Here is a 26,447-nt window from a genome sequence, read left to right on the forward strand (position 1 = left end):
TTTTCAAAGAAGGAAAATGTGTTATAATTGCAAAATCAGTTGTGATTAGGAGCTTCTTTAAGAAATGATTGTCACGGGGAAGCAAGCAGTTTGGGAGAAGCAAGTTCAACTTTTGGGAGCTACAGATCACTTGCTCCTCCTTTCTTTTTTTTTTTTTTATTTTTTTTTTTCTGCTTTTTCTCCCCAAGTCTCCCCAGTACATGGTTGTATATTTAGTTGTGGGTCCTTCTAGTTGTGGCATGTGGGACGCCGCCTCAGCATGGCCTGACGAGTGGTGCCATGTCCTCGCCCAGGATCCGAACCAGAGAAACCCTGGGCCGCTGAAGCAGAGCTCGAAAACTTAACCACTCAGCCACAGGGCCAGCCTTGCTCCTCCTTTCTTTGGTTACTGAGGATCAGTGACTTAAAGGAAGTCTTTAAAGTGCCCTCAGCACCCACACTTGCCCAGGAGATCCAATGATGCTCACCTGCTGTCTTTGGCCAAGTTTCCCATCCCCGCTCAAGGAAAAGATTAGGTCCAATCTATGCTTAATTCCAGCAAAACTGAATTTCCCTTTTTTTGTTAGGGAGGGGAGGGAGCTCTAATCATCTGCATAATTACACTTCAAATCTCTGCTTCCCTTTGAGGAAGTCCAGTATTTCCTCTGTTCAGCTAATTTCTACTGAAAGGAACCTCCTGGGCCAGCCCTGTGGCGCAACGGTTAAATTCCCACATTCTGCTTCAGCGGCCTGGGGTTCGAGGGCCCAGAGCCCAGGTGTGGACCTACGCAGCACTTGCTAAGCCATGCTGTGGCAGGCGTCCCACATATAAAATAGAGGAAGATGGTGGCAGCTGATGTTAGCTCAGGGCTAATCTTCCTCAAAAGGAAAAAAAAAGCTCGTGGAGACACACCAGTTCTCTTTCCATTGAATTTTTTATTATTTCCATCAATTCTTTACATTCCATTAATTTCTGTCTTATCTAAAGGGATGTAACATACATATATTGGAATATAATATGCTTAGTAAAAATATATTAGCTGTGCATAATGGGAATGTAAACATTAAGAAAATATACATTTGGTTATGTTTAGTAGCCCATAGTTTACTAGACTTTGGTATGACAAAAGTGGCACTTAAATGCCCTACATCTTATTCTATCACCTAATAGTCTGTTTATATCAAAGTGCCTCCTTCCACAAGTCATTGTGAACCACAGGCCAGCAGGGTCTTTCCTGCCCTCCTAGGTGCTTTGGGAAGATTGCCGCATGAAATCGTCTGTCTCCTGACGGATACCAGCAGCGGCAAGTATTGGAACACTGACAGAAGATGATAATTGTTATTTGTGTTTTCTCTTTACAGTGCCCTAAACAAGGGACTCAGGGTCACAGGGAGTTCTCATTTAATTGTAATACCCTGGGTATCTTTTCTAAAGGTCTGATAGTTTTGATGGAGCTCCTAGGCATTAAGAAATGAAGCAATCCTACTAACACACCAATTGTGTAAGAGAGACAGTGTTGGTAAGCCCATTTGTGGAAGCAAGGCAGGTCTACACAGTGCAATGAAACTTTGGCAAAAATTTAGTATATTAATCATTGTGAAATGACTAGCAGATGTATCATTTAGATTGGCTATTGGCTTTGATGAAATTAAGCAAATAATAGCAAACTCTCCATGTAAGGATGTGCTATAAAGAGAAAGACTTGCTGTTTCGCAAAGACAATCTTGGTGTTGGGCATACCTGAATGTTCTTAACAGGTGAGCTATCACGGAACAAAAGGGACATGCAGAATTACAGATCATTTCCCCGGGAAAAATTAGTGTCCTCCTTATTTTGTTTTCAGTATCAACTAGGAAATTTGACTTCTTAGAATGGTTTTGTCATTTCATGATTACTATTTTATGAATCACATTGAACAGAGCCATGCGTTTTTTGAGGTTCTGGTTTCAGGTGTTTTTGAAAAAAGAATTCACAATTTGGATGCGAGAAAGGACATGAGGAGACCAAAGACCTGGAATTTTGCTGATCAGAATGAAACAAATGTTGAAAGACTTTTCAAATCGCTTGTTGGTGGTGCTCTGTGACTGCGGTGAGTATTGTGAGCATACTTAATGCTATAGGTGTCAACAAAGAAACATCAGCGTGAGGTTTAGAAATGCATTGATGTCGACCCTGTGTGGAGGAGGCAAGGCAGGGTCTCCAGTGCGGTACCTTTTAGACTGTGATCCTTGCAACCCTGGGTTCTCTTAAGGGACTGCATTTTTGCCTCAAAAAATAGAGCTCATTTCTCAGTTGTATGCAACTACTGAACCAATAGATTCAACAATGTAATACTCTTTTCTTTTGATGATTTCCAAATATTTCATAGCAGTTCGTCTAAGCAGTTGATGGTATGAGAGTGGAAATTGTTTTCAAATTGATGAAGAAATTATGATTCAAGAGACAGAGCATCCTGGCTCGTGTCACATCAGTGGCATATCCACTTCATTAGACCAGAGTGTATATTGTTCATTGTGTCCGGGGAATCTCCTTCCCTAGTCTTTTCTTTTTAAGAAGTTTAGTTAAACAAGAAGATGCTTGATTTACTGAAAACCAATCTGGGATTCATTTCTTTTAGAATCGTTGATCCCTACTTAAAAACAGATTGTTCTATGTGTAACAGCCTCATACAAAAAATTATAAAAGTGTCCCTGGTTTCAAAATGGTAAATAAAGACATCAAAGTCTTCTATTTAAATAAAATCTGCTAGGATGTTTGTCATTGTTGAGAGCAAAATATCTCACTGGAATGTAAAAATAAAAGTTGAGTGAGTGTAAAATAGAGCAGAACATAGAAGTTGAGTGCACAAGCTACTGAGGGAAAAGGAGATATTTTCATAGAGCTGGATTTTTTCCCTTCTTCTCTATCAATATCACTTGATGTTGATTAAATATGTCGCTACCAGTTAGTTTTTTTTTAAAAAAAGTGCTTATATTGAGACATGAGTTACTTTAAATACAATAAAGGAATGGAGAGAGAAGAAATGAGAGAATAGAGAACACTATACAATCATGCACTCCATAACGAGGTTTCAGTCAACAATGGACCACATATACGACAGCGTTCCTGTAATGTTAGTACTATATAGCCTAGTGTGTGGGAAGCCATGCCATCTAGGTTTGTGTAAGTACACACTATGATGTTCACACAATGATGAAATCGCCTAACACATTTCTCAGAACATATCCCCACTGTTAAGCGAGTCGTGACTGTACTGTAGTAGTCAGGATATGATACAACCAAACTGTAGTTTTCCAAATGAGAATGTATTCTTCTTTGTAAAAACAAAGGTTTTAGAGTAAAGTAGCAAGTTCTCTCTTTGCCACTGCTGGTACCCATCAACTGTATCTTTTTTCTCCATTTCCAAGTGAGCACATGTGTCTCTTTCTTTAGCTGGCTGCCCATCAAATCAGAATCTGATCTGCCTCATTGCCAATCTCTGTCCTTGACAGTAGGCTTTCATTAGTTAGCTAAGGGGTGTATGCCTCTCGATCTTAAAATGCATCTCAGAACCATCCTGCCCCATCAGATTCAAATTAATCTGACCTGTGTTCTCAGTCTTAGCTCCTTCCTTGGGCTATGGTGAGCACTGCAGTCTCTTTAGCCACCCATTCCCAAAAAGCTACCGGGTGGGCTCTGAACCAGTATCCAAGCTGCTCCAAAATCAGCTTCCTTCCTCAAACTTGAGTCATCTCCATCCAAAGGGGAGTATCCCTCAACTTCTGTACTGACTAAGTGAAAAAAAAGAGCTTTATCATATTACGGTTTCCAAACAAGTGGTGATCAAGCATTCAGGTCTGTCCAAGTTTTATGTATTTTATTTCACCTCATCTTAAATAAGAAATGGGTAAAATGCTGAACTAATTAAAAAAAAACAAACCCAAACCTTTATGTGCCCATATATTCATGTGCTGATTCTAACAATCATTGATTGAATACATGTAAGGTATATTTAAAGACTACCAACACAAACAACACATTGAGTCTTTTGGACATATAGGATGTGTATGTTATTATTATTAATATAATATATTGTATTATATTATGTATACATATTAAGACTAATAAATTCATACATATGTTGTTTTTCAACCAAAAGGATGCTGCAGCCCCTTAAGTCTAGAATTACTTCTTACCGCAGCCATGGGCCAGCTGATTATTACTTTGCCAAATTCTGTCTCCTTTGATATGTATTTGGATAAGATTCAAAATAGAAACAAGGATTCTTGTGTGTCTGTTTTTTCCACTCTCTACTTCAGCTGCTCAGATAGGTCTTTTTAAGAAGGTATGATTGATCCTGAGTGATACTTGTGGGCTAGCAGTCATCTCTTCTCTCTAGGCCAATAGCACTTACTGTAATGTCCTTAAAATTGCCAAGGGCAAGCCAGGCTACTTCATAAATGGTCACTCTACCGCTTGGATGATCCGTGGAGAATAGTGTCAACATTTCTTATTCCTTTAAACACTTCTGCCTCATACAAACCAAGGGCACTGGTTCCTTTACTGGTGAAAATGCCCAAGTACTTGTCTTGAATATCAGAAAATAATAACTTTGAAGTATATTTGGGATCTTACATTTTAAATAGTCTAGAGCAGTTTATATTATATCATTTAAACCAAGCTTTCTTTCACTTCACTGTAAATCCATTTTCCCCAAATACTTAAACACCAGAATTTGATTACAGTGAGAAAAGTGAGGTGTTGGATTTTTATGTTGAGAGTCGTTACTCTTGCACTGTAGATTTTCATTGCAAATATATTACATTATTCAGTGTTGTGAGTTCAGAGTATTTATCGCAGATTAGTTACTTTAAACATAACCATGAAAGATGAAATGTAGGAACAAGCCCCTTTAGAATGGGAGCAGCACAGTGCCCAGCTCCCAGGATAAGCACTCGGCATCATTTTACATCATCCTTGGCTCAGTTCAGACTTCTCTTGTGTCTAAAATGCTGTTTTCTTCAATGGCACCAATAGTCCTGCTCAAAACACCTTTTTAAAGCCCTTTCTGACCATTTCATTTCAGTTCTTGGAGAAGCTGAATACCTCCTCTTGGGAGAGCCAGGCCATGTAGCGCTAAGCAACCACACGGTGTCTGTGGATTTCCATTATTTCGATGGTGCTAATGGGACGCTGAGGAATGTATCTGTCCTGCTGTTGGAGGCTGACACCAACCAGACTGTTACCACCAAGTACCTTCTGACCAACCAGCCCCAGGGGCGCTCGAGTTTGAGTGCTTCTACTTCAAAGAGGCTGGCAATTACTGGTTCACGATGACTCCGGAAGCAGCAGACAACAGCACTCCCGTCCCCTCGTGGGAGAAAAGTGCCTTTCCCAAGGTGGAATGGCCCGTCTTTCACGTTGACTTAAATAGGACATCCAAGGCAGCAGAAGGTACCTTCCAGGTGGGCCTTTTTACCAATCAGCCACTGTGCCCGTTCCCTGTGGACAAGCCCAACATCTTGGTGGATGTCATCTTCACCAACAGTCTTCCCGAGGCAACAAAGAGTCAGGGACAGCCACTGGAGATAAGAACTAGCAAGAGGACAGAACTCTCTCAAGGCCAATGGGTTGAGTTTGGCTGTGCACCTGTGGGGCCTGAAGCCTATGTCACTGTGGTGCTGAAGCTGCTTGGCCGAGACTCGGTCATTACCTCCACAGGACCCATTGACCTGGCCCAGAAATTTGGATACAAACTAGTGATGGTGCCGGAACTCACATGTGAGTCTGGGGTGGAGGTGATGGTGCTGCCCCCACCATGCATCTTTGTCCAAGGAGTGGTCGCCGTCTTCAAGGAAGCCCCCAGACACCCTGGGGAAGCGACCATTCGACTGGCTGAAAACAGCCTGAACTTGGGAGAGAGGAGAACAGTATTCAACTGCACTTTGTTTGACATGGGGAGGAATAAGTACTGTTTTGACTTTGGTGTTTCCAGCAGAAGCCATTTTTCCACAAAGGAGAAAGAGTGCATGCTAATTCAGAGAAATATAGGTTGGTATTGAGATTTAAAAAAAAAATTTTCAATCAAATTGATGCCTTCATGCAATCAAAATTATGATTTTGAATTTAAGTGAACTTAATTTTCTATGAACTATATCATAATTTTTATGGTTTACTCCTCATAATGTCCCAAACGGCATTATCATCCTTATATAAAAAGTCAAGAGTCCCGATAAACAGACCTGGCTGGCCACTCATGTAACCTCTCTAGGTCTCGGTTTCCCCATCAGTAAAGTGGACATAGTAAGAGTATCTACCTCCGAGAGTTGTGAGAATTGAATGAAGGAAATGGATACAGTTCTTAGCATAGTGCCTGGCATATAGGAAGCACCAATAAACATTAGCTATTATTACATTATATTTTAAAAATTATATTATTATGTCACATGGCAAATCCATGGCAGGTACGATCAGAGTTCAAAGCTAAATCCCAAATCGTGTTTAGTAACTTCTGTCTTCCTTCAGCTGAGTACATCTCCTTCCTTAGAGGAAGGAAGTCTGTTTAGTGAGATTACAGGGCAAGATTTTTAAACTTCTTCAAATTCTGGATTCTTTGGGTAATGCCCTAGCTAATCACAGGAAAGGGAGTTATCACCATCCCCTCCACTCCGCATGTTCCTCTGCCTTTCTTTCCCTTTTGCTGGGTGCAGGCCTGGTCTTGGCAAGAGGCTAATCTGGCAGAGATTACCTGGGTCACTTACATATGCTCTTACCTTCATCCCTACTGAGCCTGTGCCCCCTCATGGCCCAAACCTGGGCCATCTTTGTAACTCCAAGTGTATTTTGCTCCAAATTCACCCACATTCTCTTTTTAGAAGACGTCCCCTTCCTTTGACTCTGTCCCCGCCCACTGGCCACTTCCCTGCTTGCACTTACCTCTCTATCTGGCCTAGATTCTGTGGCCCATCCCTTTAATCATTTTCCTACTAATACCGTAAACTCCTCTGCCCTGTTGTTCTTCCGTTGCACCTGCCAGGCCACACCCCAGCTCTGCATGGATGCAGCAATCTGCCAGCCGCCCTCTGTACCCAAGCTGGACGAGAAGGTCACACCCAAGCACACTGGGGCCAGTGTGGGTGGGTCATGCCTCTCCTCTCCGCTGGGTTCACCATGCCACCCAGTAAGGCACCCTGGTCGGCTCTGCTCCTGTTCCCCACCACAGCTCGTTTAGCCCTCCTGCTTTCTCTTTGGACCTCACCTACTCCCTGGCTAACTCTCAGAGCTGACTTTGCCTCTGACCACACAGAGTAGCTGCAAGCCATCAGGTGTGAGCTCCCTCGCCCTCCCACTGAAATCTCTGTAGGCCTACAGGCATCGTCCCATCCTCTCCCCCTTCTTTGCTGTCACCAGAGGAGAGGTGTCATTCCTCCGGTACAAGGTCAACCCTCCCCTCCACTGTGGATCCCAGCCTCTCCGCTCATTTCAGGAAACTTGTGTTAATCGTTATCCTCTCTCTCTCCTGTCTTTAACTGTCCCTCTTTACTGGCTCATTCCCATCAACTTTGAGATGTACTTAATTTTCTTATCTAAAAACAAAGCAGACCCTGCCCCTCAACCCCTGGTTCTCCAACAATTAAGACCCTCTTTCTCTCTTCCTTTTATAGTCCAGGTTCTTGAAAAGGTTGCCTACACTTTGGGGTTCATTTCTTCACTTCACATTCACTTTTCAACCCACTCGAAACCCACACCCCTCCCTTGAAAATGGTGTCACTAAAGCAGCCAGCAGACGACTTCCAGGTCCCCAAATCTGGGGGTGCTTTTCAGTCCTCCGTATCTTCATTGACCTTGATTCCGTGACCTCATACTCACCTTGTTTACCTCCTACCTCTGTGGCTGTCTCCTTTGCCTGCCAGTTCCACCACCTCCTCTCATCCCTTCAGTGTTGGACTTCTGCATTGTTTTACTCCTCACACACTTCCTAAGTGATTACTGTCCTGGCCGACGACTCCAGATTGGCACCTCTCCCCTGCATCCAAGAGCTGCTGAATAGCTGTCACCCCTCAGATGGCTCCCAGGCACCTCAAAAGCAATGTGCCTGGAATTGGATTCATCATCTTACCCCCTAATCTTGCTCCTCAGTGCTGGACTCCACCACCCATCTCATTGTTCAAACCAGAAACCCAGGCGTCTTCCTCTTCTCCTTCAGCTCCTATGAATAATAAATCACTAAGTCCTATGGATTTTTGTCTCCTTGGGGCCTGAAGATAGCATGTAAATAACAATTTACAGCAAATATATAATAGATGTTGCCAAAAATGGTTATTTATGATTTTCATTTATCCTTTTTAGTGTGAATGTTTATATTTTTCTCTGCAGAAATGTTAATGCGTTTGGTTATGGGATGCTGCCTGAGATCCCGCTAGGGGAGTGTTAGTAATATACAGCACAGGCACTGTAATAACTTGAAAAAATCGAAATTGAGAAATTCTAAATTCTGAACACATCTGCCCCAAGAGTTTCAGATAGGGAGTATGGACCCTGTATCTCAAGGCCAAAAATATATATATTTGAGTTGAGAATTATTATTGATAGAGGGTATAAATTCATATTCACATATTTTTATTTTTTTACTTATTGTTTGACAAAAATTGTACATATTTAATACATAGTTTTCTTGATATTTTAACATTTTTGGCCGTCTTTTTGTTTCTCCGAATAGATCTTGTTTTTCCTTCATAATGACTAAACAGGAGCTTTTTACCAAGAATAGGAGTGCTGTCACCCCTGTCATTTTGTTCTTATTTGTAGCTGTTTGCAATAATGGTTTTATCTTTAATCCTTTGCTGAAATCGGTTTAAGCCACTTGTCTACTTTGTGAGTTAGTTTACCTAAAACTAGAAAATATAATTTAAAAATCCCTGTAAGCAGACCCTTGGATGCTGTAATACTCGTCACTTCCATGAAAGTGAATGAACCAGTAAAACCCTTTCATTCAGTGCAGCTCCCCCTCTTCCTCTGGGATCCCTTTAGGACAGCTGACGTGCTGTATGTGACCACGTGACATGATAAAGCTAACATTTATATAGTGATTACTTTGCATGAGGCACTGGTCTCAGTGCTTTATGAATATTAACCCATTTAATCTTCATAACAGCCCTATGAGTTAGGTTTATTATACTGTCAATTTTATAGGTGCAGAAGTGGAGGCACCAAAAGGTTAAGTAACTTGCACAAGGTCAATGGTGGTTAAGTGGCTAAACCACCACTGGTGGTTAGACTGGCTCGACAGTTTGCTTTTACCACTATTCTATGGTGCCTCCCATATAATCAGCTGTCAATCCATGTATTAAACAATATAAAGCTTTTAGATTAAGAACAGTTCTAATATTTTCCTCCTCGTCTCATGGGTTCATCTTGTGCTGCCCACCCCCTTGAGCGACATATAACTCACTTTGGAGTCCACTGGCCAATATAGGTGAGCCTTGTTCTGTGACCAGAAAATCTGAGCTGCTTATCCAGGAGACTTTGCTCCTACTGCTGCTTGTAGCTACTCACTCATGTCAGTAGAATCTTCTTATAAGCATGTTTTGTTTAGTTACCTTAGTCTTTTGAGCGAAATGTCTTGCAGATGTGAATATTTCATAGGCTGCCTTCCTTCAGATAGTCTTGGGGTGGAAACAATCTCCCTTCTCCTATTCCAGAAAAATTTTGCTCATTCAGAATTAATATCCTCTCGAGTGGCCTGAAAGGTATTTATCCTGGCAAAACAGGTTTGTTATGGAGTGTGAACGCATGTGTGGACATCTAAACAGGACGAAACAGACAGCCTTCCATTCATAAAGTTAAGACTATTTGGATTATTGGTCATCTTGCTCTTCATTTCTAAAACATGAACTACAGTTATTTAATTACTTCCCATTTTGCCAAGTATTTCCCTCAAAGTTATTAGTAGAAATCTTCAGGGAACAGATAGAGTTACTTAAGGCATTTTTTTATTTGCCTGATTAAATTTTTCCATTGCTTTATTTTAATGTTTTCCTGTGTTTCTTATTTGATTAATTTGATCTGGAAATAAAAAGACAAAACGTAGCTTAAATGTTTGCTTATTTTCATTGTTGATTATCATATAAGCTGTGATTTCACTTTCAAGGGCAAAGGACACAACATTTCAAAATGAGATTTTTGACATTAAGATTCAAGCTTTTATTAAAACTTTCATTTTTTTCTGGCACCTACTAATGAAATTTTTGTTTTCCGTTTGACAAATGACTTTCAGTATTTAAATAAATTACATTTATGTAAAGTAAAGGCAGAGTTAAGAAAGAATAACAGAAAGATTCTCAGCTTTTGTAATTCTCCCTTTTGTGGTCTTAAATATGAGCACAAGGGAAGGATAAACTATACATTGACTTAATTTTCAATTTAGATTTCACAGTAGTGGAATTCCTAGTAGATATTTGAAAAATAAATCATAATACTTTAACTTAGAGAGACTTTAATATGAGAGTCCCAAAGCTTTGCGAGCACTGGGGGCTTAGTGTCTGGACAGCTCTGAAGCTTGAGGACAAAGCTGGCTCATTGTTCTACCCTTTGAGGAGCTGCACTGTGATCTGGGAGGCACAGAACCGATATTGTGTTCAGTTGGACCTCTGGATGGAACATAATTACCACACCTCAGTTGATGTGAGTCCAGGATACTGGTTTGTAATGCTCCCACTCTTGTGAAGATCCCAGAAACTTTTAATTGCTGTGAAGAACTCATATTCCATGAGTCACTCACTCCAAAGATTGCACCACTTGGCTCACCTGAGAATGTCTCTGCCCTCCACGTTCTCCTCATGTTTTCATAGTGCTTTATATACCTTTGACTGCGGTATGAGTTTTTTTTCCATAAAGGATGAAGAAGGGCTTTTATGCAGAGGTTGTTTTGGTGCCTAGTGTTGGCGTGACCTGATGGGTCTTGGGGCTGGATGGGTGCTGATAGAGTAGGCAATTAGGATTATTTTTTAAGAGGGGACTACTCAGTTATTCTATCTGGGAGTGGTTGCACCTATGCTTGGAAGAGAAGTTTGCATTTATCAAGCAATAATGACTGTTTGGGGAGTGTTTTTTATGTATTTTGAAGCTCTGGTCTTGTGAGGGTTGTTAAGTCTCCTCGCTGAATTGACCCTTTTATCTCTATGTATTGTCCCTCTTTATCCCTGGTAGTATTCCTTGTTCTGGCGTCTACTTTGTCTGACGTTAATATAACCACTCCAGTTTTCTTTTGATTGATGTTCACAAGCTATAACTTCTTCCATCCTTTTACTTTTAACCTATTTATGTATTTGTATTTAAGGTATTTTCTTTAAACAGCATGTAGTTGGGTCATGCTTTTTTATCCAGTCTCACAATCTGTCTTTTAATTGGTGTCTTTAGATTATTTATATTTACTGTAATCATTGTATGGTTGGATTAAGATCTACCAGCTTTTTTTCTTTTTAAGATTTTATTTTTCCTTTTTCTCTCCAAAGCCCTCCGGTACATAGGTGCATATTTTAGTTGGGGGTCCTTCTAGTTGTGGCATGTGGGACCCCGCTTTAGCATGGCTTGATGAGCAGTGCCATGTCCATGCCCAGGATCCGAACCAGCGAAACCCTGGGCTGCCGCAGTGGAGCGTGCCAATTTAACCACTTGGCTATGGGGCCGGCCCCAAGATCTACCATATTGGTAGTTTTATATTTGTTCCATCTCTTCTTTGTTTCTTTTCCCCCTTTTATCTGGCTTCTTTTGTATTAATTGAATATTTTTTATGGTTTACTTTAGACTGTTGGTTTATTGTTTCTACCTTAAAATGTTTTTTAGTGGTTGTCCTAGAATTTGCAATATTCATCTTTAATTGCTTTCTGTCTGCCTTCAAATAATGTTATATTGCTTCACATGTAGTGTAAGGGTCTTGTGACAGTACACTCCCAATTCATTCCTCCCATTCTCTGTGTGATTGTTGTCATACATTTTACTTTATATGCCCTATAAACACATAATACATTCCTGCTATTTGACAGTTACTTGTATAAGAGACTACCTGATATTGTCCCAGACCTCTTGTGTATTCTATTCTGTTTTGTTCACTCTTTTTCTTCCTTTTTGTGTTTCAGTTTTCGTGATTTCTATTGATCTGTATTCAGAGTCACTGCTTCTTTCCTCAGCTGTGTCGAGTCTCCTGGTGAGCCTCTGGAAGGCATTCTTCATCTCTGTTAGCACGCTATTCATTTCATTCCACTTGATTCTTTTAAGCTTATGAATCTTTGATGAAATTTTCCATCTGTTCATGCATCTTGCTCATGTTTTCCTCTAAAGTCTTTAACATATTAATTATAGTTATTTTAACTTCTCTCTTTGATAGTTCCAATATCTGGGTCACATCTGAGTCTGGTTCTCTTGATTACTTTGTCTCTAGATGGTTTATGGTTTTTTTCTCGCTTCTTTGTGTATCTCACAATTTTTGTTTGAAAGCTGGACATCTTTTTTAGAATTGTAGACACCGACAGATAGTATTTATGCCTGGAAATGGGCATACCCTGTTTTTGCTAGGCCTTTAGTGTGGGGATTGGGTCAATGTGGTAAGGCATTGGGGCTGTTTGGGCTTTTGCTGTTGCTATGGCTACCTTCAGTGCATGACAGAGTTCAAAATTTTCTAATGTTACTTTGTGATTAGGGTAGGAGTTGGGTTGCCAGAGGGTTTTTCTCCATGCTTCTGTTGCACCCTCAGCTTTAGGCTTGAGCCTGTACATCAGAGAGGTTTTCCTGTCACTCTTGCCCCTGCCTCAGCAGTAGACTGTTGTTTCTTGATACGTGGTAATTGCTGGCCTGGTGCAGCATGGGGGTCGGGCAATGGGTGTGGGAGAGCATCCTCTTGTTCCAGTTCAGCCTTAGTCTCAGGCAAGTGCTGTGCCCCAAAGTCTCAGTGATGGGGCCTTCCTGATGATCCTGCCCCTCCCCAGTGGTAGAAGCTCTCTCATAGTCTGGGCCCAGGATATTGTCTGCTCCTCCCCGGGGTGAAGGATTTTCTTCCTTCTCCATTCTGTAGTGGCACTGAGTTTCAACCGGTGCTCTTAGAGTTACAAGGTTTGCTGCCTTGTCCCCAGTGGTCGAGGCTTTTGTTGATAGAGCGATGTGGAGGAGGGTCTGGGTGAGGTCTGTGTCTTTCCCACAGCGCTGCTCCTTCCCTGCTTGGGCTTCCATCACAAGGGAGGCTTTCTCTGCTCTCAGTCCTTGTGAGCATCTGCTGAGATCCGGGAAGAGCCTGCAAATGGGTACAAATTCCCCCTGCATATGTGGCTCCCAGGGGTCCTATATTCCCATGCTAGCCCATGCTAGGCCTCTAGCAGTTCATTACATTTTTAGATGACTTCTCACCAGCTTATATGAGGCCTGGTGTCTGCCCCAGGTAAGCAGTGTTTGCATCCTGTCTTTCCTTATATTCCAGGCTAGTTGGTGGCCCTGTGATCTTACCTCTGTGGGGTTCTAGGAAGGTTAGTGTTTTGTAGATTATATAGCCTTTCTTTGTGTTAAGGGTAGGAGCAACACTCTTTTCCAGCTTTTTCACATCTTTAGGAATGTTTCTATTTACTGACTTTTCAAGACCTGAGATTTGAGTTGGCTGCTTCATTTGGGTACAGTTAAAGTCTGATTCTCAAATGAACTAGCATTAAAAGCATGGCTAATGTCCTTGCAGAAACTTGGGGACTGTGGCGGCCATGGAGCCAGTGTAGTGCCACGTGTGGGGATGGTGTCAGAGAGCGTCGCCGCGTGTGCCTGACTTCCTTCCCCTCCAGACCTGGCTGCCCCGGAATGTCCTCGGAGACCTCCCTGTGTTCCCTGGAGGAGTGTGCTGGTAGGTATTCTGCCTTCAGGAGTCTCTCCTCAGAGCCTCCATCTGAGAGGTTCTTGAACCCAAGCTGCCTGAAAGTCACCAGTCTGAGTTCGGGGGTGGACTCATTAACGTTCTGTTATTGCTGTTGGCTGTACTAACCCTGTATTCCTTAGTGTGTCTATGACTGGGAGTAACTGGCCAGTGGGATGACAGGGCATTTACCACTGTGGAAGATCAGGAAATGACAAGGAAATCTATCTAACTTAAAACTTCAGATATATTAAATAATTTTTAAAAATACAAAAATGGGTGGGATGATCATTTCTTCCCAAGAGCTTTTTTGTTTTGTTACTTCTCCCCACCAAAACTGTGGGAAAACATTCAAAAGGTTTTCTTCTCCTTATCATCCCAGAGAAGCCCTAGGGCACCACTCAGACGGTTATTTGTCAGAACGAGGCAAGACAGCTTGTCTTGTCCCTTGAATGGCTCTACATGTGTTCCATACCACCCCTACCCAGGAGGAGAAGGTGGGGAGATTTCTTCTTTCCTTCACCTGGAGACTGACCTTTCCTTAATCGTCTAAGCATCTTGAAGGTACACACTGGTAGATGCTCAATAAGTGATGTGAATGGTCCATAGATGTGATGCTCACATGACTTAGTTAGCTGCATCCCATTCATTTGGCATAGGTTATAGTAATAAAGGCTCCTTGCTCGTCCCACACACCATCCCACCTTCTGATATACAATCAGCCCTCCACTTAGTTGGCTGGCCTTTGCTCTGGTCCCAACTCTTAGATAAAGTCATTCTGTCAAGTCCTGCCTTCTTCCACTGTCCAGTTCCAGGTTAAAAAGCCATCCCTAGTTCCTTTTCCCTTTGGGATAGGGAGAAGTTAGGTGTTTTTCTGTGTTTGGCTCTCAACACAACTTTTGGCTAAGGAGCACCTTTTAGCCAAAACCACAGGCATCTGGCTACATCTTGGCCAGTGTCCCGACCTGTGGCCTTAGAAAATCATTGTTGCTATCTCGTCTTTGCAGCCAATACTGTAGGCTTTGTTCTCTTTATTCTAGCATCCTGAGGATATTCTCACTTCCGTGTTTTCCTATTACAGCCTCAGGCCCAGGCTCTTCTCCTAGCCCTCACCCTGCCCCTCTTCTTTCTTTTTTTTTTTTTTATTTTTTTTTATTTTTTTTTATTTTTTTTTTTTATTAATGTTATGATAGATTACAACCTTGTGAGATTTCAGTTGTACATTTTTGTTAGTCATGTTGTGGGTACACCACTTCCCCCTCCGTACCCTCCCCCCACCCCCCCTTTTCCCTGGTAACCACCAATCAGATCTCCTTCTCAATATACTAATTTCCACCTATGAGTGGAGTCAAATAGAGTTCGTCTTTCTCTGACTGACTTATTTCGCTTAACATAATACCCTCGAGGTCCATCCACATTGTTGTGAATGGGCCAATTTCGTCTTTTTTTATGGCTGAGTAGTATTCCATTGTGTATATATACCACATCTTCTTTATCCAATCATTAGTTTCTGGGCATGTAGGCTGGTTCCACGTCTTGGCTATTGTAAATAATGCTGCAATGAACATAGGGGTGCAACGGACTCTTGAGATATCTGATATCAGGTTCTTAGGATAGATACCCAGTAATGGGATGGCTGGGTCATAGGGTATTTCTATTTTTAACTTTTTGAGAAATCTCCATACTGTTTTCCATAGTGGCTGTACCAGTTTGCATTCCCACCAACAGTGTATGAGGGTTCCTCTTTCTCCACAACCTCTCCAACATTTGTCGTTCTTGGTTTTGGATGTTTTTGCCAATCTAACGGGGGTAAGGTGATATCTTAGTGTAGTTTTGATTTGCATTTCCCTGATGATTAGCGATGATGAACATCTTTTCATGTGTCTATTGGCCATATTCATATCTTCTTTTGAGAAATGTCTGTTCATGTCCTCTGCCCATTTTTTGATCGGGTTGTTTGTTTTTTTGTTGTTAAGCAGTGTGAGTTCTTTGTATATTATGGAGATTAACCCTTTGTCGGATAAGTGGCTTGTAAATATTTTTTCCCAATTAGTGAGCTGTTTTTTTGTTTCAATCCTGTTTTCCCTTGCCTTGAAGAAGCTCTTTAGTCTGATGAAGTCCCATTTGTTTATTCTTTCTATTGTTTCCCTCAACTGAGGAGTTACAGTGTCCGAAAAGATTCTTTTGAAACTGATGTCAAAGAGTGTACTGCCTATATTCTCTTCCAAAAGACTTATTGTCTCAGGCCTAATCTTTAGGTCTTTGATCCATTTTGAGTTTATTTTGGTGTGTGGTGAAAAAGAATGGTCAATTTTCAATCTTTTGCATGTGGCTGTCCAGTTTTCCCAGCACCATTTGTTGAAGAGACTTTCTTTTCTCCATTGTAGGCCCTCTGCTCCTTTGTCGAAGATTAGCTGTCCATAGATGTGTGGTTTTATCTCTGGGCTTTCAATTCTGTTCCATTGATCTGTGGACCTGTTTTTGTACCAGTACCATGCTGTTTTGATCACTGTAGCTTTGTAGTATGTTTTGAAATCGGGGATTGTGATTCCGCCGGCTTTGTTTTTCTTGCTCAGGATTGCTTTAGCAATTCGCGGTCTTTTGTTGCCCCATATGAATTTTAGGATTGTTTGTTCAATTTCTGTGAAGAATGTTCTTGGGATTCTGATTGGGATAGCATTGAATCTGTATATTGCTTTAGGTAGTATGGACATTTTAACTATGTTTATTCTTCCAATCCATGTGCAAGGGATGTCTTTCCATCTCTTTATGTCATCGCCTATTTCTTTCAAGAGAGTCTTGTAGTTTTCATTGTATAGATCCTTCACTTCCTTGGTTAAGTTTATCCCAAGGTATTTTATTCTTTTCGTTGCGATTGTGAATGGGATAGAGTTCTTGAGTTCTTTTTCTGTTAGTTTATTGTTAGTGTATAGAAATGCTACTGATTTATGCACGTTAATTTTATACCCTGCTACTTTGCTGTAGTTGTTGATGATTTCTAATAGTTTTTCTGTGGATTCTTTGGGGTTTTCTATGTATAAGATCATGTCGTCTGCAAACAACGAGAGTTTTACTTCTTCGTTACCTATTTGGATTCCTTTTATTTCTTTTTCCTGCCGAATTGCTCTGGCCAGCACCTCCAGAACTATGTTGAATAGGAGTGGTGAAAGTGGGCACCCTTGTCTTGTTCCTGTCCTCAGAGGGATGGCTTTCAGCTTTTGTCCATTGAGTATGATGTTGGCTGTGGGTCTATCATATATGGCCTTTATTATGTTGAGGTACTTTCCTTCTATACCCATTTTACTGAGGGTTTTTATCATAAATGGGTGTTGGATCTTGTCGAATGCTTTCTCTGCATCTATTGAGATGATCATGTGGTTTTTGGTTTTCATTTTGTTAATGTAGTGTATCACGTTGATTGACTTGCGGATGTTGAACCATCCCTGTGTCCCTGGTATAAATCCCACTTGATCATGGTGTATAATCTTTTTGATGTATTGCTGTAATCGGTTTGCCAAAATTTTGTTGAGGATTTTTGCATCTATGTTCATCAGTGATATCGGCCTGTAGTTCTCCTTCTTTGTGTTGTCCTTGTCAGGTTTGGGGATCAGAGTGATGTTGGCTTCATAGAATGTGTTAGGGAGTTCTCCATCTTTCTCAATTTTCTGGAACAGTTTGAGGAGAATAGGTATTAAGTCTTCTTTGAATGTTTGGTAGAATTCTCCAGAGAAGCCGTCTGGTCCTGGACTCTTGTTTTTGGGGAGGTTTTTGATTACCGTTTCTATTTCCTTACTTGTGATTGGTCTATTCAGATTCTCCATTTCTTCCTGATTCAGTTTGGGGAGATTGTAGGAGTCTAGGAATTTGTCCATTTCTTCCAGGTTGTTCAATTTGTTGGCATATAGTTTTTCATAGTATTCTCTTATGATCTCTTGTATTTCATTGGTATCTGTTGTGATTTCTCCTCTGTCATTCCTGATTTTATTAATTTGCGATTTCTCTCTTCTTTTCTTGGTGAGTCTGGCTAGGGGTTGTCAATTTTGTTAATTCTTTCGAAGAACCAATTCTTTGTTTCATTGATCCTTTCTATTGTCTTTTTTGTTTCAATATCGTTTATTTCTGCTCTTATTTTTATTATTTCCCTCCTTCTACTGACTCTGGGCCTTGTTTGTTCTTCTTTTTCTAGTTCTGTTAGGTGTCGTTTGAGGTTGCTTACGTGAGCTTTTTCTTGTTTAGTGAGGTGAGCCTGTATTGCGATGAATTTCCCTCTTAGGACTGCTTTTGCTGCATCCCAAATGATTTGGTATGTCGTGTTCTCATTTTCATTTGTCTCCAGATAATATTTGATTTCTTCTTTAATTTCTTCAATGATCCATTGTTTGTTGAGAAGCGTGTTGTTTAGTCTCCACATTTTTGCACCTTTCTCTGCTTTTTTCTTGTAGTTGATTTCTAGTTTAATAGCGTTATGATCAGAAAAGATGCTTGATATTATTTCAACTCTCTTGTATTTATTGATGTTTGCTTTGGTTCCCAAAATATGGTCAATCCTTGAGAATGTTCCATGTGCACTTGAGAAGAATGTGTAACCTGCTGTTTTTGGATGAAGTGTTCTATATATATCTATTAAGTCCATCTGGTCTAATTTTTCATTTAATTCTATTATTTCCTTGTTGATTTTCTGTCTGGATGTTCTGTCCATTGGTGTTAATGGTGTGTTGAGGTCCCCTACTATTATTGTATTGTTGTTGATGTCTTCTTTTAGTTCTATTAAGAGTTGCTTTACAAATTTTGGTGCTCCTGTGTTGGGTGCGTATATATTTATAAGTGTTATGTCTTCTTGGTGGAGAGTCCCTTTTATCATTATATACTGTCCCTCTTTGTCTTTCTTTATCTGTTTTGCTTTGAAATCTACCTTGTCTGATATTAGTATAGCGACACCTGCTTTCTTTTGTTCATTATTAGCTTGGAGTATTGTTCTCCATCCCTTCACTCTGAGTCTGTGTTTGTCTTTGGGGCTGAGGTGTGTTTCCTGGAGGCAGCATATTGTTGGATCTTGTTCTTTGATCCATCCTGCCACTCTGTGTCTTTTGATTGGGGAGTTCAATCCGTTTACATTTAGAGTGATTATTGAGACGTGGGGGCCTACCACTACCATTTTGTGTCTTGTTTTCCGGTTTTCTTCAGTTTCCTTTGTTTCTCGTCCCATGGTTTAATCTGTTCTGATGTAGAGCTGCTACTCTCTGTTGTTGTCCTTCTACTTATCTCCTCTGCTCTTGGTTTTGTAGCCCCTTTCCTTTTTTGGATTTTTCAGGAATGAGGGTTTTCCTGAGGATTTCCTGAAGAGGAGGTTTTGTGGCAATGAACTCCCTTAATTTTTGTTTATCTGGGAAAGTTTTTATTTCTCCATCGTATTTGAAGGATATTTTCGCTGGGTAGAGAATTCTCGGCTGTAGGTTTTTGTCCTTCAGATTTTTGAATATATCATTCCACTCTCTTCTAGCCTGTAAAGTTTCTGCTGAGAAATCTGCTGATAGCCTGATGGGGGTTCCTTTGTAGGTTAGTTTCTTTTGCCTGGCTGTCCTTAATATTTTCTCCTTGTCGTTGACTTTTGCTAGCTTCACTACTATATGCCGTGGAGTTGGTCTTCTTGCATTGATAAAGTTTGGAGATCTATTGGCTTCTGTCACCTGAAGATCCATCTCCCTCACCAGATTTGGGAAGTTCTCAGCCATTATTTCTTTGAATAGGTTTTCTGCCCCTTTCTCCTTCTCTTCTCCCTCTGGTATACCTATAATCCTTACGTTGCATCTCCTAATTGTGTCTGATAATTCTCGGAGAGTTTCTTCATTTCTTTTAAGTCTTGCTTCTCTCTCCTCCTCTGCCTGCAACAATTCTATATTGCCATCTTCCAAATTGCTAATTCTTTCCTCCATATTATCGGCCCTACTGTTCAGAGCATCTAGATTTTTCTTAATCTCCTCTATTGTGTTCTTCATTTCCAGTATTTCTGTTTGGTTCTTCTTTATCGTATCAAACTCTTTTGTGACATAGCTCCTGAACTCGTTGAGTTGTCGGTCAGAATTCTCTCTTAACTCAGTGAGTATTTTAATGATGGCTGTTTTGAGGTCATCATCATTTAGGTTATATATCTCATTTTCTTTGGGATTGTTTTCTGTGTATTTGTTACTTTCTTTCTGTTCTGGAGATTTAATGTATTTTTTCATATTGCTTGATGATGTTGATTTGTGCCTCCGCATGGAGATAGAGTTTAGTTGCTCCTTTCACTTGTTTCAGCTGCTGTGGTGGGGGGAGCAGCTGTTTATACTTCACCAACCAGGAACCCTGTCCGTAGTTGCTAACTGGGCCTGGGCCCCTCTTCGTAGCCACAGTGGCCCTTTGGATTCCCTCCTCTGCCGTGGGGGCCGTCACGGGGGGCTTCAGGCTGCAGGTGCCTACTGTTGTTGCCCACCTAGATGCGCTCTCTCCTTGGGGTCTGCAACGGTGTTATGGGCTTTTCCAGCGGCCAGGGGTGGGATCACTTTTATTTGTCGCTCGGTTGCTGTCGGCACCCACCAAATCTCACTTGTCCTCTATGTGTCGCAGGAGAGCTATTGGCATCTTCTACAGTCTGTGGTTAGTACACCTAGCTATGCTGCTTTTGCCCTGGGGTCTTCCAGCCTTGTGGCTGGCGGCTGGGTGCCTTCTACTGGTGCTGTGCAGAGGCTTTCCCTAAGGCTTCTGTGAGCCTGTAGGGTTTCCCCCTAGGCTACTAAGCTGGGTCTCTGGAACTCTCTCCAGCCCCAGTCCTCTCCGAGATCTCCGGCAATCCCTAGTCCCACGGGGGGGGCAACGGCAGCTGGGGGACGCCCCGCCCTCTGGGCTTCTGTCCGAGCCTCTGCCGGGAGCCCTGAATGCTGGGCGTGGCCCCTCTGCTAATGGCAGACAGAGAGTTTTGTCTGCTGCCCGGGCGGAGCTCCGGCGCTTCTCCACCGGGTCGCCGGACCCGCCTTTGAAAGTTCCCCCGCCCCGGTCCTCTCCGAGATCTCCGGCAATCCCTAGTCCCACGGGGCGGGCAACGGCAGCTGGGGGTCGCCCCGCCCTCTGGGCTTCTGTCCGGGCCTCTGCCGGGAGCCCAGAGTGCTCAGCGTGGCCCCTCTGCTACCGGCAGACAGAGAGTTTTGTCTGCTGCCTGGGGGAGCTCCAGCACTTCCCCTCCGGGTCGCCGATCCGGCCTTTGAAAGTTCCCCCGCCCCGGTCCTCTCCGAGATCTCCGGCAATCCCTAGTCCCACGGGGCGGGCAACGGCAGCTGGGGGTCGCCCCGCCCTCTGGGCTTCTGTCCGGGCCTCTGCCGGGAGCCCTGAGTGCTCAGCGTGGCCCCTCTGCTACCGGCAGACAGAGAGTTTTGTCTGCTGCCTGGCGGAGCTCCGGCGCTTCCCCTCCGGGTCGCCGATCCGGCCTTTGAAAGTTCCCCCGCCCCGGTCCTCTCCGAGATCTCTGGCAATCCCTAGTCCCCCGGGGTGGGCAACGGCAGCTGGGGGTCGCCCCGCCCTCTGGGCTTCTGTCCGGGCCTCTGCCGGGAGCCCTGAGTGCTCAGCGTGGCCCCTCTGCTACCGGCAGACAGAGAGTTTTGTCTGCTGCCTGGCGGAGCTCCGGCGCTTCCCCACCGGGTCGCCGGACCCGCCTTTGAAAGTTCCCCCGCCCCGGTCCTCTCCGAGATCTCCGGCAATCCCTAGTCCCCCGGGGCGGGCGTCTCTCTGGGACCCTCCGGGCGCCCCGAGCACCAGGCTGGGTCTCCCCGCCAACGGCGGGGAGAGACTCTCCCCGCGGGCTCAGGTGTGCAACTCCAAAGTTTCCCTCTGCGTTTAGGAGTAATTGCGGGGGGTTTAAGTAGGGTTCTGGTCACCTGTTTCCACCGTCGCTCCTCTGTTGTGTTCTCGCTCCTGCCCTAGATGTGTGTGGATCCTCTGGGGGCGTCCGTTGGAAGAAAGCCGCTTGCGGGTACTAGGCTGCCCGTCGGGGTCGGAGAGTTTTCACCTATTTCCACATCCTCCCGGAGGAAAGTCCGTCCGCCTTCCGATGTATAGTCGCGTGGGTGTCTCAGACGTCCTGGGATGCTGTCTGGATATCCTTTGTCAAGCGATAAGTGTCCAAATAATTGTAGACTCGAAGGGCGAGAGACAAAGAGGACTACTCACGGCGCCATCTTGGAATACCTCCTCCCTGCCCCTCTTCTTTCATAAGCCCTGGGCCCCACCCTGAATTGTTCTTTCTCCAGTTGTGTCTCATGCTGTTGTCTAAGGCTCTCTTCTCTGTCTGCTCTTTTCAAGTCCTCTTCACTTTCCACAGCTCCTTCCTTGTGTATAACTTCCTCCACATATGCCTGCTCCTCTCAATTCTGGGAGAACAGAATCGGGTTAAGATATTCCATGTAGAGTTCCATAATACTAAGATGAACTTAAAATTAATTGCCACTGGCTTCTACTGCACCCTTGGAAGTGACAGCAGTGTCAACCATTTATTGACCATCTGCTATGTGCCAGCACTTTAAATACATTAGCTCACTTACAGCTCACAATAATTCTATGAGGTAAGGATTATTATGTTGGGCTCAAATCTTGAGAGCTTGCTGCCTGCCAGGCATTTTTCTAAGTGCCTTGCACATATGAAGCAGGTACATCATGATCTCCACATACAGATGAGGACTCGGTGGCCCAGAGAGGGTAAGTGACCTGCCCGAGACCATAGAGCTAGAAAGCAGGGACCTAGATATGACACCTATCTACTAAGCTACCTATCTTGAATAATTGCCTTAATATACAAGCCAGTCTAGCTTTCTAGAAGCACCGACAGCCTGGAATTTGCAATCATTTTTAGGTTATGTGGTATTATTTCATGTTCTGGCATCTCAACTCTTTAATTCGAGGTGGGAACTAGAAATTTGTACATTCTAAATTAGTGAAAAGGGTAAGTGCTACAGGTACCCTACTTCTACTCTAAGGGGTCCTCAGTTAAATGCTTACATTGGTAAAAATGGTCATTTCTTCCAAGTGTTCTCTTTTTCCTATTCAACCTATTTTCCGCTCTTTGGAAATGTAAAGATCTGTCTGCAGGCCGCTTAGCATCAGGAAATCTCCATCACTTTTGGTGAAGGGGGAAAGGCTAGATGAGGCAGAGATGGGCGAGGTCCGCAGCTTTTGGGCTTTCCTCCAGCCATAGTTTTGCAGGGAACCAGCCAGAGTCAGAGATGACAGCTAAGTAAGGGGTTCCATAATGTACCGGAGCAATGCTGCTACCCACTGACCTAAGCAGCCACTGCAGATGGAAGAAGTGATGAGTCAGCAATCAAGTCTGTCATCATTCAACTATTTTCACTTGGTTGAGAGTTTAGAGTTTTGTTTGGCTTTGAAAGGATATTTTTGTGCCAAAGTCTGAGGGTAGTTCTGTATTAATTTGGTCCGTCTTGTTCAATACAAGAGTGGGAGGATCCAATAGCCCTTGTACCCACGTTCTGTCTGGTGGGATATTGATCATTTTGCGGTTACATTTTTAATAATGAATCAATTAATTAATCTAACATTTATTGAGTATCAACTATGTGCAAGTTACTGTGACTGGGTTGGGACTATATGGATAAGACATGTCCCTGTCTGGAAGGGGCTTATGATATAGTAGCTCAGCAGACATATAAACAGGGACAATACACAGTACAATAGAGAGACTACAATGATGAAGGTATCCACAGCTTGCTATGGATGCTTACAGGGGTGATAACGTATGCTGGGAACACCTCCGCTCTTGGAGGAGGTGATAATTGAACTGAAGTTTGAAAGCTGAGTAGGTGTCACCAGGTGAAATAGGTGAGAAGGGAAATTTTAGCAAAGGGAGCAATGGAGGAAAGCATGGAAGAAAGTGGCACATTAAGAGACCCAGAGGATGGAAAATGGTTTCATGTGGCTAGAGGATAGTGTGTCAGGAGGCAGTGGTAAAAACAAGGCTGGACAGGTAGGCAGGAGACAGATTCTGAGGGGCTGTGAAGGTTTGGACCTGTATTCTAGAGAGATCTCTCGGCTGTAGTGTGGAATATAAATCAGAAGGGGTAGGGGTGGCAGCAGCAAGGCCTGTTAAGAGTTCTTCACTAACCCAGGTAAGAAATGAAGCACTGGCAATGGGGATGCAGAGGAGAGAGGGATTCCAAGACTCCGATGTGGTGAGTGATGGAGAGGGAAGCATCAGGGATGAAACCCAGGATTCTGGTACTGGCAACTGCATGGACAGCAGGGCCATGCCGTTGAGATTGGACATATCGTACTGGGGGGTTCTGGGGGGAGGATGATGAGTCTTGGGCATGTGGAGGTGAAGGTGTCTGGGATGCTGATGGAGAGAGCAGAGCTATTGCAGCCAGGATGAGATCTAGATCTCCCTGGCTCCAAAGTTCATGTTCTTCTCTCCAGTTAGTTAAGTGAATGTTATCATTGAAACCAAGAAGAGAAAAACTCACAGGAAGTGTCAAGACAGTAACCAGTGCTGCAGCGGTCAAGGAATATCAGGACAGAGCGCCTTTGCATTTGTCGTTTGGCTATTAGATCATTAATGACCTCGACAGGACCCGTTTCATTGGAATCCTGGGGACAGGTTGCAGGAGCCAGAGGCGACAATGTGGAAGCAGTAAGTCAGCAAATGTGGACTCCTCTTTCTGTAAGCTTGGCTGGGAATACCAGGAGCAAGATACAGCTATGGCAGTAGTGAGAGGGTTCTAGAAAGGTCTTTACAAAGTGAGAAGAGCTTGAGCATGTTTCTGTGGAGCTGCACAAAGGAGAAGCTGGAGATAATTGGTACCAAGGGACGATCCCCCTGGAGAAGGGTGGCCTAGAGAGTACTGGGCGGACTTGCTTTATAAGAAGAGACTTCTCCCACTAATTCCATAGAGAAAGAGGTAAGTAGAGATGTGCCTGCTGCTAAGTTTATGGGGGAGGAGAGGATGGCAGAAGAAGTTGGGAATGTACTTGCCTGATGGTGTCTATTTTTGTGACCTAGCAGACTGCCAAGGAAGGGGATTAGGTGGGAGTGTGAGGAAAGTGGTGAAACTTTGAGGCAGTTTTATTGGAATGGAAGATGGAAGAGAGAATTGCTTAGGGAGCCATGGACGGAGTTATGGGCAGCCGAGGTTGGGCGCTGTCAGTGCGTAGAGGCACTGGCCTGCATGGGTGCATTATTTTCTCCACCAGAGCTCAGGGCCTGGGTGCAGCAGCTGAGAATCTGCTGGGATTCCCACACCCACATTCCTGGATTTATCTAGGGATGGACTTTTTCTGCAGAGCAGGGAAAGGGCTATAGCTCAGTATTAGTGGCCAGAGAGTTGAGGTTTTGGCAGGAGAATGGTTTAAGTGATGGATCATGGGTGTAGGGAGAGAAGTGAGGCCAGGAGGTGGCTGGCAGATTGGGAGAAAATGCAAGGGTTGGGGAATCTGAAGTTGCAGTGAGGTTGAATACCCAGTGTAGTAATCATGAGTGAAGGAGAGGGGAGGATACAGCCAGAAAGTGGGCTGTGAAGTTCAAGATTTCAGAAGAGGAGCAGCTGCAGACAACGGAAAGGTATGACATGTTGGATGGACACTGAAGCACTGGGACTCAAGTAGGACTCAAGTACTAGTGACTGATGGCTGCCACGAGGTTGGCAGATAACAGAGTTGAAGGAGGAGTCGGGGGGCGGTTTGGGTGGATGGCACGGGCATCAAAAGAGTAGAAGTTTTATACAGAGGTGAAAGAGTTGGTTGAAAATGGCAGTCAGGAATGAGGAGACAGGATTCACCCTACTTCTGGCCCTGTTTGCTTATAAAGTATGTGTCACAGCTTCCACCCAAGAGGGTGGGCAGGGGGAAGCTGTGTCCTGCAGGATATTCAGTCTTCAGGTAAGGCAAGGAGGCAAAGGGAGTGTTTGGCGGAGAGATTCCGGATGTTGAGGAGGTTGGTTACCACAGGGTACAGTAGAAAGGAGAGGGGAGAGTGGGAGAGTGTGGGTCTAGCAGATGACGCAGAGAGCTGGTGGTGATAAGAGAGTAGGCAAGAAGAGAGAGGACAGGTGACTGGAAGGGCTTGAATGGAGGACAGTGACCACGGAGGAAAGGGAGATGAGGCCTGGTGGCATTAGGTGGTCTCAGGTTCCCAGGTGTTTTGGTGGCAGTACAGCCTGAGGCCCCGCTGGCCTCTGAGCCTTGCTGAAACATTTTGATGGCTGTGGGACAAACCAGTTTGAGAGAGCAGAGAAGAAGAGGAAAACTCAAGGCCACATGGAAGGGAGGAAGGGAAGTGGACAGCTGAAAATAGAGGAATGAGAAAGCAGAGGCTTCAACATTTAGGAAAGACAGTTCCTGGGTATTAGAAGGGAGGAATGAATTCTGTTGTATTACCGAAGATCTTCTTTCACCTATCAATTTCTCTCGAGATGTGCAAATTTAGGTACAACCTACCTAAATTATTTTGCATTTCAAGTTTTATACTTGGTAGGAATTTTCCAACGTGCATCTCAAAGGTACATTTAACTACAGATATCCCATGTTTACATCATTGTAAGCAAAAACCTGGATTTTACCTTGAAACTTTCC

General features: G+C 43.4%; 1 protein-coding gene and 1 pseudogene; both read left to right on the forward strand.

Moving 5' to 3' along the window:
* LOC138918351 (phosphatidylinositol 3,4,5-trisphosphate 3-phosphatase TPTE2-like) overlaps positions 1–26,447 on the forward strand; it is a 390,322-nt gene that overhangs the window by 204,904 nt on the left and 158,971 nt on the right.
* The window catches only part of LOC138918354 (thrombospondin type-1 domain-containing protein 1-like), a 29,811-nt pseudogene that overhangs the window by 1,446 nt on the left and 1,918 nt on the right, over positions 1–26,447 (forward strand).

This window comes from Equus caballus, chromosome 17 (assembly GCF_041296265.1).
Source record: "Equus caballus isolate H_3958 breed thoroughbred chromosome 17, TB-T2T, whole genome shotgun sequence".
Lineage (NCBI taxonomy): Eukaryota > Metazoa > Chordata > Mammalia > Perissodactyla > Equidae > Equus > Equus caballus.